The sequence below is a fragment of the Perognathus longimembris genome, chromosome 21 (genome assembly GCF_023159225.1).
Source record: "Perognathus longimembris pacificus isolate PPM17 chromosome 21, ASM2315922v1, whole genome shotgun sequence".
In the NCBI taxonomy this organism is placed as follows: domain Eukaryota; kingdom Metazoa; phylum Chordata; class Mammalia; order Rodentia; family Heteromyidae; genus Perognathus; species Perognathus longimembris.
In genome coordinates this window covers 37,619,308-37,628,495 of record NC_063181.1, presented here as the reverse complement: position 1 = coordinate 37,628,495, position 9,188 = coordinate 37,619,308, and the positions used below count along the sequence as shown (strand labels likewise).

Here is a 9,188-nt window from a genome sequence, read left to right as displayed (position 1 = left end):
GTTTTCTGGAGTTGCTGGGTATTTTAATAACTTCCTAGAATAAATAATGAAGCTATCAGCAGTGTTATTTTCTTAGGCCAGTCTCTCTCTCTCTCTCTCTCTCTCTCTCTCTCTCTCTCTCTCTCTTTCTCTCTCTCTCTATTTTGCCAGTCCTGGGTCTTGAACTCAGGGTCTGGGCACTGTCCCTGAGCTTCTTTTGCTCAAGACTAGTACTCTACCACTTGAGTAATAGCGATACTTCTGGCCTTTTCTGTGTATGTGGTGCGGAGGAATCAAACCCAGGGCTTCATGCATGCTAGGCAAGCACTCTACCACTAAGCCACAATCCTAGCCTGTTAGGCCAGTCTCTGTGACTTTCCTGCCCACTTTGAACTGTGATCCTGAGAGTTCAGCCTCCCATGTAGCTAGGATTACGGCGGTGATCCACTGGCACCCCATTTAGTATCAGAGTAGCATTTCAATACTTCAGTTGGGGTTGGTACTCCAAATGTGTGTTCTCCTATATTTTTATAGCATGTTTAGCAAAATCACTGTTATCTTTAAGATACCATTAGTACTCCCATCCACATCTTCCCAGTGTGACAATGTCTCTAGACATTATCAAATCATCTGGGGGCAAAATATCCACGGATGAAGGCCATAGGGGTAAAGCAAGAGGAAAGCACCACGTCTTTCTGTGAGATACGGACAGGGGCCGTACAATGATATTTCAGCCAATGACAAAACCATACAATGGATATCCCATAAGACTGTGGCAGAGTTCTGGCCAGGAGTGGTGGTGCATGCCAGTAATCCCAGCACCCAGAGAGTGTAGGCAGTAGGAATGTAAGATTGTGGCCAGCTTGAGCTACATCACAAGACCTCGTGGACACCAACACAGAGCCCTGGAGGCCTGGCCTCTTTTTCATTCAATGTGACTGATGCCAGGGCGTCCTTCCCAAGGACTTCCTGCCAGGTGGACTGGCCGCGGCCATTTCCAAGCCTGCTGTGGTGCCCAGCGGGCCAGCCAGGCTGCTGCTGCAGGTACCACAGGCCAGCAAGCCCATCCCATTGCGGCCGATGAGCAGCACAAGGGCCTCGTGGAAGGCGTGTGGTTCCCACCCCCAAGGACTCGTGGCGTGGCAGCCCGGCCAGTGTCATCGGGCACCTCCCCACCCAGGCTCCCAGCTTTGCCTTCTGAGTAAGCACAAGCAGATCCTCCTGGGCGGCGGGGGCAAGAGAACCCAGTTCTGGCGTCAGGAGGGGCTGCGGGGGCCTGCTCCCTGTGTTCTGTGTGTCCTCTTGATTTTGCCCGCAGCTGACGGAGGCAAAGCTGCAGCTGAAAGGGAATCCAAAGGCCTGGTGATGGCCTGGTAACGATCTACAAATCTGATGGGATTAGAGGCCCGTGTCCAGGCTTCCTTATGTCTGTCTGGACTAGGTCTTATTGTCTACCCAGCCACCTACTTTGTTGTCTGTGGCACCGCAAAGGGCATACTTCCAGATCCCCAAATACTCACACCTCACGTGGCTGGGTGATGCCTATCTGTCAAGGCCAAGGCTGGCTTGATCTCCTGTGTGATGATGCAGTCTGGGAGCAAAGGAACGGATATCTTGTACAAAGGCACACTGGACTGCTGGTGGAAGACGGCGTGTGGTGAAGGAAGCAAGGCCTTTGTCAGGGTGCATGGTCCCATGTTCTCAGAGGCAGGAGGGCAGGCGGCAGGCTTTGTGCTTGTCTTGTATGAGGAAACCAAGAAGGACACCTACGTTATCTCCCAGGGATCTCTGTGTCTCTCCATGTTGTATGTCTGGAGCATTTTTGGACAGATTCTGGGCTGCTTATCATTGGCAACGGTTTACTGTTTGTAGGACGATAATAATAAAGGGCTCAACTTGGACTTTTTATTTCAGTCACTCCTGATAAATTTGAAGAAATAAATATATCTTTAAGAGAAACAACAACAAGACCATTATAGCTTGGTGCCATCATAATCATATACATCTTTGTTGAAGTATACTATATGTCATGCCATATGACAAGTCCACAATGAGAAGTCACCTACTAATGTTAACATTTCTCAGAAAGTATCTCCTTTGCTAAGTGACACAGAACATACACCATCCTCCTCATCCTTTTCCAAATTTGATTTCAGTGGAAGTTTGGTTGTAAAAACATAGCTGTAACAAGATATCTTGTCATGATTTTAGAACGTAAGCACTTACTTTTCTAGGGAGTTTTAGATATCTATCTGTCTGTCTATCATCTGTCTGCCTGTCTGTCTATCTGTCTATCTATCTATCTATCTATCTATCTATCTATCTATCTATCTATCTATCTATCTGTCTGTCTATCTATCTATCTATTGCCAGTCCTGGGGCTTGAACTCAGGGCCTGAGCATAGTCCTTGAGCTTCTTTTGCTCAAGACTAGCACTCTACCATTCGAGGGACGGCACCACTTCTGTTTTTTTTTTTTTTTTCCCCTGTTTATGTGGTGCTGAGAAATCAAAGACTTCATGCATACTAGGCAAGCACTTTGCCACTAAGCCACATTCTCATTGTGCTTGGTTGTTCTTGTCGTTTTGCAGCATGGGAGTTTGAATTCAGGGCCTTGCCTTTGCTAGGCAAACATTCTATCAACTGACACACACCCCAGCTTTAAGATTTATTTTTTTTTTTTGCCAGTCCTGGGGCTTGTACTCAGGGCCTGAGCACTGTCCCTGGCTTCTTTTTGCTCAAGGCTAGCACTCTGCCACTTGAGCCACAGCGCCACTTCTGGCCATTTTCTTTATATGTGGTGCTGGGGAATTGAACCCAGGGCCTCATGTATATGGGGCAAGCACTCTTGCCACTAGGCCATATTCCCAGCCCCCCAGCTTTAGATTTTTAAGTGATTGCTTACGGAAGGGTTTTGCTCTCTAAACAGTTACCTAGTGGTTGAATGCCAGCTATCTGGAAGCACAGCTGTTATCATAAGGATAGGAACTAAGGAAAACTGTGCTCTACGTGTACATCTACAAACCCAAGCCAATTCTTAAATATATTGTAACCAGCTCTTAAACTCATATGAAAGAAAAATGAAGTCTAGAAATACTAATGTTAAGAATGGGTTGTGGGCTGGGAGTGTGGCTTAGTGGTAGAGTGCTTGCCTAGCATGCATGAAGCCCTGGATTCGATTCCTCAGTACCGCATAATCAGAAAAAGCTGGAAGTGGTGCTGTGGTTCAAGTGATAGACTGCTAGTCTTGAGCAAGCTTAGGGACAGTGCCCAGGCCCTGAGATTAAGCCTCAGGACCGGCAAAAACAAAAACAAAAGACATCCACAAATTAAAAAATAAAAACCAAAAAAGAAAACAGTGGCTCATGCCTGTAATGGTAGCTACTTGGGAGGCTGAGACCTGAGGACCACAATTCGAAGCCAGTCCAGGCAGAAAAGTCCGTGAGACTCTTGTCATCAGTGAACTACTCAGAAAAAGCCAGAAGTGGTGCTGTGGCTCAAGTGGTAGATTGCTAGCCTTGAGCAAAAAGAAGCCAGGGGCAGTGCTCAGGCCCTGAGTCCAAGCCCCAGGACTGACAAAAATACAAACAACAACAACAACAACAACAACAACAAAAAACCGGGCTGAGAATGTGGCTTAGCGGTAGAGTGCTTGCCTAGCATGCATGAAGGCCTGGGTTTGATTCCTCAGCACCACATAAACAGAAAATGCCAGAAGGGGCGCTGTGGCTCAAGTGGTAGAGTGCTAGCCTTGAGCAAAAAGAAGCCAGGGACAGTGCTCAGGCCCTGAGTTCCAAGCCCTCAGGACTGGGGGGGGGGGGGGGGGGGGGAAACCAAAAACAAGACAAAATCTCTTACTTTCATTTTTGGATTTTATTTTGATAATCATCTTTTTTTTTTATTGGTCCTGGGCCTTGAACTCAGGGCCTGTCCCTAAACTCTTTTTGCTCAGAGCTAGTGCTCTATTCCTTTAGCCACAGCTCCACTTCCAGTTTTTGAGTGCTTAATTGGAGATAAAAGTCTCATGGGGACTTTTCTGTCCAGGCTGGCTTTGAACCACTATCCTCAGATCTCAGCCCCCTGAGTAGTTAGGATTACATGTGTGCGCCACCAACGCCTAGAAATAAGCATCATTTTATATGATCATATGCACATAGTTATTGAACCCTTGAGATCCTTTCCTGATATCTTCCTTTGTTCTCACTGTGTGAATATTTAGATTGCCGTTTAGTTAATCATGTCCAGGTAGAATTATCTGTTATCATTAGTATTATTATCATGATTATATTATTAGCACTGAAGTTTGAGATGAGGGCTTTATGTTTGTGAGGCATAACTCTAGCTTTGGGCTACATTCTGTAGGCTCTAGGAGAATCAGCTTGCCTTTTCTAGTTTTGGGAAGGCACCTGTATTTCTTGGCTCATGATCCATTCCTTCATTTAAAAGTCAGCAGTGCTGTGTTTTCAAATCTTTCCCTGTGCTTCTGTCAGCACATTGCTATTTTGTCTGTGAGCCTCCTGTCTACCCCTTATAAAGATGCTTATGAATTGTTGAAAACCCACGATAATCAGTCTCGAGCTCCATGGCATAATTGTCTCCTCAAAGCTATCCTTTCCCATGTGAAATAACATAGGCACAGATTGCTGGAGTTAGGATGTGACCACCTCAGAGGGGCGGCGGAAACGCAAATTCAGGGCGCGCTTGAGACTTTCGCTGCAGTGCTAGCTTTACCCAGACTCGATCTGTCATTTCCGTCATGATTCTAGAACTATCTTTTTGTGATGAATATTCCAAAAGACCAGGTTTCCAGAATTCAAATGATTCATGATTGCTTAAAATGATGTGGGAAGAAAACAAAGAACTTCTCCTACCTGTTGATGGCAAGACTGAGTGCCTTGAAATATTTGGCTATTATTTGTTTCTTAGAGGATAAAGTGTAGATCTGGAGATGGACATTTCTAGATTCGTGTGCCGGCTAGTCACTAACTCACAGGCAAAATGTTGGCAAGCCACAGACACCAGTTGAGCTCCTTATTTTTACAAACAATAACTTGAGCCATGAGATTTTGAGAGTCTCAAAGAATTTTGGGCTGCGTGAGCTCCTGGGACTCCTAGCCCTCCCCCCCCTCCCCCCCCCCCCCCCCCCCGCCCGCCCCAGCATCTGCAGGCCTGTGCGGGTCAGGACGGCCACCGGTGCGGGAAGGGAGGAGGAGCTGGCGCTCGGGGAAGTTTGCCTTTTGATTGAAGAAAGAACTTAACCTATATGTACTGCCTTAACCACTGGAAGAGTGACAGATGACAAAGATGTGCTTGAGATGTGTGGTTTGGGTGAATTCTAACTTGCTTCACTCCGTATCAGGATGAGCTAGCCGAAAGGGAAGCGGAACCATATTATGCACTATCCGATTGGTTTGCTATTTCATCTTCTTGCATCGAGTTCAGCTCTTCTTTGGAACATCACAGTCCATTTTAAGAGTTTTCCAGAAGTGGGCCTTCTTCCCTGTCCATCTAAAGATGCGGTTGAAGATCATTTTATGTCTTGTATGAAAGAAGCTGATGCTTTAAAGCGTAAAAGTCAAGTAATTAATGAAATGCAGAAAAAAGATCCCAAGCAGCTTTGGATGGGACTACAAAATGATAGATTTGACCAATTTTGGGCCATCAACCGGAAACTCATGGAATACCCTGCAGAAGAAAATGGATTTTGTTATATCCCCTTTAGAATATGTCAGACCACGATGGAACAGCCTTTCATTCAGAAGCTCTTTCGTCCAGTGGCTGCATACACTAGGAGATCTCCTCAAAGAAGTCTGTCCTTCTGCAGTTACTTCTGAAGATGGGGAAAAGAAGGATCAAGTCATGAGTCATGGAATTGAACCAATGTTGGGAGCACCTTTGCAGGGGCTCAGTGAACATCTGAGCTACCCGGATAATTTTCTTAATATTAGCATCATCCCGCAACCAACAGATGGAAGGAACAACTCTTGGCCTGAATGGATTTACCAGAGCATGTCACCCTTTGCTGCAAAATCAAGTTTGGATGGAGGCAGCCCGACAACACTTGGCTGCTACCAGCCAAGCATGAAGAAGACTCCCTGGGAGATAAGCAACTGACCTGGCCTGGCCTGGCTTTGCATGGCCGCTGCCTCTTCCACTGTGTCATTAGTCCCAGCTGCAGTGTGGAAGCCAGAAACCACAGGACCGCTGCCGTCTCCTGTCTTCTGGTAAAACATAACGAGTTATGATGAAAATGGAGAGACATGCCACTCTGTTTGTTTCTGATTAACAAATAAACGGGGGCTGGGAATATGGCCTAGTGGCAAGAGAGCTTGCCTTGAAGCCCTGGGTTCGATTCCCCAGCACCACATATGTAGAAAACGGCCAGAAGTGGTGCAGTGGCTCAAGTGGCAGAGTACTAGCCTTGAGCAAAAGGAAGCCAGGGACAGTGCTCAGGCCCTGAGTTCATGGCCCAGGACTGGCCAAAAAAAAAAAAATAAATAAATAAAAATAAAAACCTCACACTTCTTTGAAAAAAAAAAACAAAAAAAACCCAAAAAACAAAAAACAAAAAACAAAACACAAATAAACGGGGTGGGACCATCCGACCACTAATCCTGAAAACATTTCTAGAGTACATAAGAAAAAGTTTTGGGGGAGAAAAATCCCTTTCTCTCTAAGAAACTTTCGCAACAACTCATTCTCCAGGTGTCACTGAACAAATGAGTTTAAGACCTATTCCTATTCTGTTCTCTTATGTACTTAGCTCCAATAGACACACGATTAAATGACAAGGACAGACAGAGACAAATACTTAGTGTTGTTATTAGTAAAATAGACTGGCACCAAAATTAAGAGCTTAAAAAAATCCAGGTACATAAGGAAAGGATTTGTTAAAATGGTTCCTTCCTTATAGGAGACAAAATGAACTTAGCATTTGGGAACTTCAGTGAATTGAATTCCAGTTAAGAACTACTTATTCGACAGTCACAGAAAGGCCTCCAGATGATCAAATGTTATGTTATAGCCATCATAGGAACAACTTGTAGATACAACAAAAGTAGATTTGTGGACTGGGAATGTGGCTTATTGGTAGAGTGCTTGCTTTGCGTGCATGAAGCCTTGGTTTTGATTCCTCCTTACCACATACACAGAAAAAGCTGGATGTGGCGCTGTGGCTCAAGTGGTAGAGTGCTAGCCTTGAGCAAAAGAAGCTCAGGGAAAGTGCCCAGGCCCTGAGTTCAGTTCCCAGGACTGGCAAAAACAAACAAACAAACAAACAAACAAGATTTCTCAGTTAGTCATGCAACACTAGTTAGCATTTTGTCACTCTAACAGAATATTCAGGCAAGCTACTTTATAAACTGATTTCTTTTTTTCTTTCCCTCCCTCCCTCCCTCCCTCCCTCCCTCCCTCCCTCCCTCCCTCCCTCCCTCCCTCCCTCCCTCTTTCTTTCTTTCTTTCTTTCTTTCTTTCTTTCTTTCTTTCTTTCTTTCTTTCTTTCTTTCTTTCTTTCTTTCTCTCTTTCTCTCTTTCTCTCCCTCCCTCCCTCTCCCCTCCCTCCCTCCCTCCCTCTCTCTCTTGCTCTTTCTTTCTTTCTTTCTTTCTTTCTTTCTTTCTTTCTTTCTTCTTTCTTTCTTTCTTTCTTTCTTTCTTCTCTTTGTTCTCCTCATTCTTTCTTTCTCCTCTCCCTTCCTTTCCTTTCCTTTTTTTTCAAATTTTTATTATCAAACTGATGTACAGAGAGGTTACAGTTTCATACGTTAGGCATTGGATACATTTCTTGTACTGTTTGTTACCTTGTCCCTCATACCCCCCTCCCTCCTCCCCCTTTCCCTTCCCCCCCTCCTTTCCTTTTTTGTTGTGGTCCTAGGGCTTGAACTCAGGGCCTGGAATTAGCCCCCTGAGCTTCTTTTGCTCAAAGCTAGTACTCTACCACTTGAGCCACTGCTTTATTCCACTACTTTATAAACAAAAGAGGTTTATTTAGGTTTATGATCCTGGAGATGGAAGGCTCAAACAAAAGATCCCAAAGTCTAGTGAGAGTTCTTCTTGCTTGTATCACTTCACAGCAGAAGCATGTCTGTATCTTTTCTTCTCCTTTATAAAGCCACCAGGACTCAAGCTTGGGTGCTCTATCCTAATCACCCTATCTACTCTGATCTAACCTAATCAATCCCCAAAGGCCTCACTTCTTAAAATTAAAAAAAAAATCTTTATTGAAAAGATGAGGCAGTTACAGTTATGTAAGTAAGGTAATGATTGCATTTGGTTTTAAACAATGTTACCCCATCCTTCATTTTCTTCAGGTTACCCCTGACTACTCCCCTCCCTCCCAAGTTTTAAGGTTGATATCCAACCTATTGTTAAGTGAATGTCATTGTTGTATTAGTTCGTCCTTTGACCTGCTGTTTCTGTGATTCCCTTTCCCTTCCCCTGGTCAGATAGTATCATATATAAGACAGAGGTACAGAAAATTAAGAGAGACGAAAGGAAAAAAAAATGAAATAAAAAACTATAAACAAAACATAATAAAAGCCTTGTGTTTCCATATCTTGGATCTCATGTTGGTACACTTCATTATATATAGTCCTATGTATAAAGCAATTGGGTTGTTGAGATCCCCTGTTAAGAATATCATAGACATATTCTATTTCTTACAAATGAGGGAAACCATGCAACCTGCTTTTCTTTGGGGTTGGCTTACTTCACTTAATATAATTTTTCCAGGTCTTTCTATTTCCTTATGAATGGGGCAAGGTCATTCTTTCTGATGAAGGAATAGTACTCCATTGTGTACATATACCACATCTTCTTGGTCTATTTATCTACTGAGGGGCATCTAAATTGGTTCCATATCTTGGATTTGGTAAATAATACTGCAATGAACATGGTTGTGCTGGTAACTTTAGTATGGCCTTGTTTGTGGACATTTGGGTAAATAAGATCTCACTTCTTTGCTTATCTTTTTGCATCTGTAGGAGATTAAAAAAAGTGAATCAGAGAGCTGAGAGTGTGGTTTAATGGTAGAGTGCTTGTCTAGCATTCATGAAGCCCTGGATTCAATTCCTCAGTACTCCATACACAGAAAAGGCTGGAAATGGCACTGTGGCTCAAGTGGTAGAGTGCCAGCCTTGAGCAAAGGAAGCTCGGAGACAGTGCTCAGGGCTGAGTTCAAGCTACAGGACTGGCAAAAAAAAGGGGGGGGGAACC

At 44.3% G+C, this 9,188-nt stretch overlaps 2 pseudogenes across 1 annotated transcript; both read left to right on the top strand.

Moving 5' to 3' along the window:
• Nucleotides 1-630: 630 nt before the first annotated feature.
• Nucleotides 631-1,851, top strand: LOC125339396 (annotated as a pseudogene).
• Nucleotides 1,852-5,370: 3,519 nt separating this feature from the next.
• Nucleotides 5,371-6,270, top strand: LOC125339487 (annotated as a pseudogene). The gene has a single exon (XR_007208546.1). The product of XR_007208546.1 is annotated as an autophagy protein 5-like (transcript).
• The last annotated feature ends 2,918 nt before the right edge of the window (nucleotides 6,271-9,188 follow it).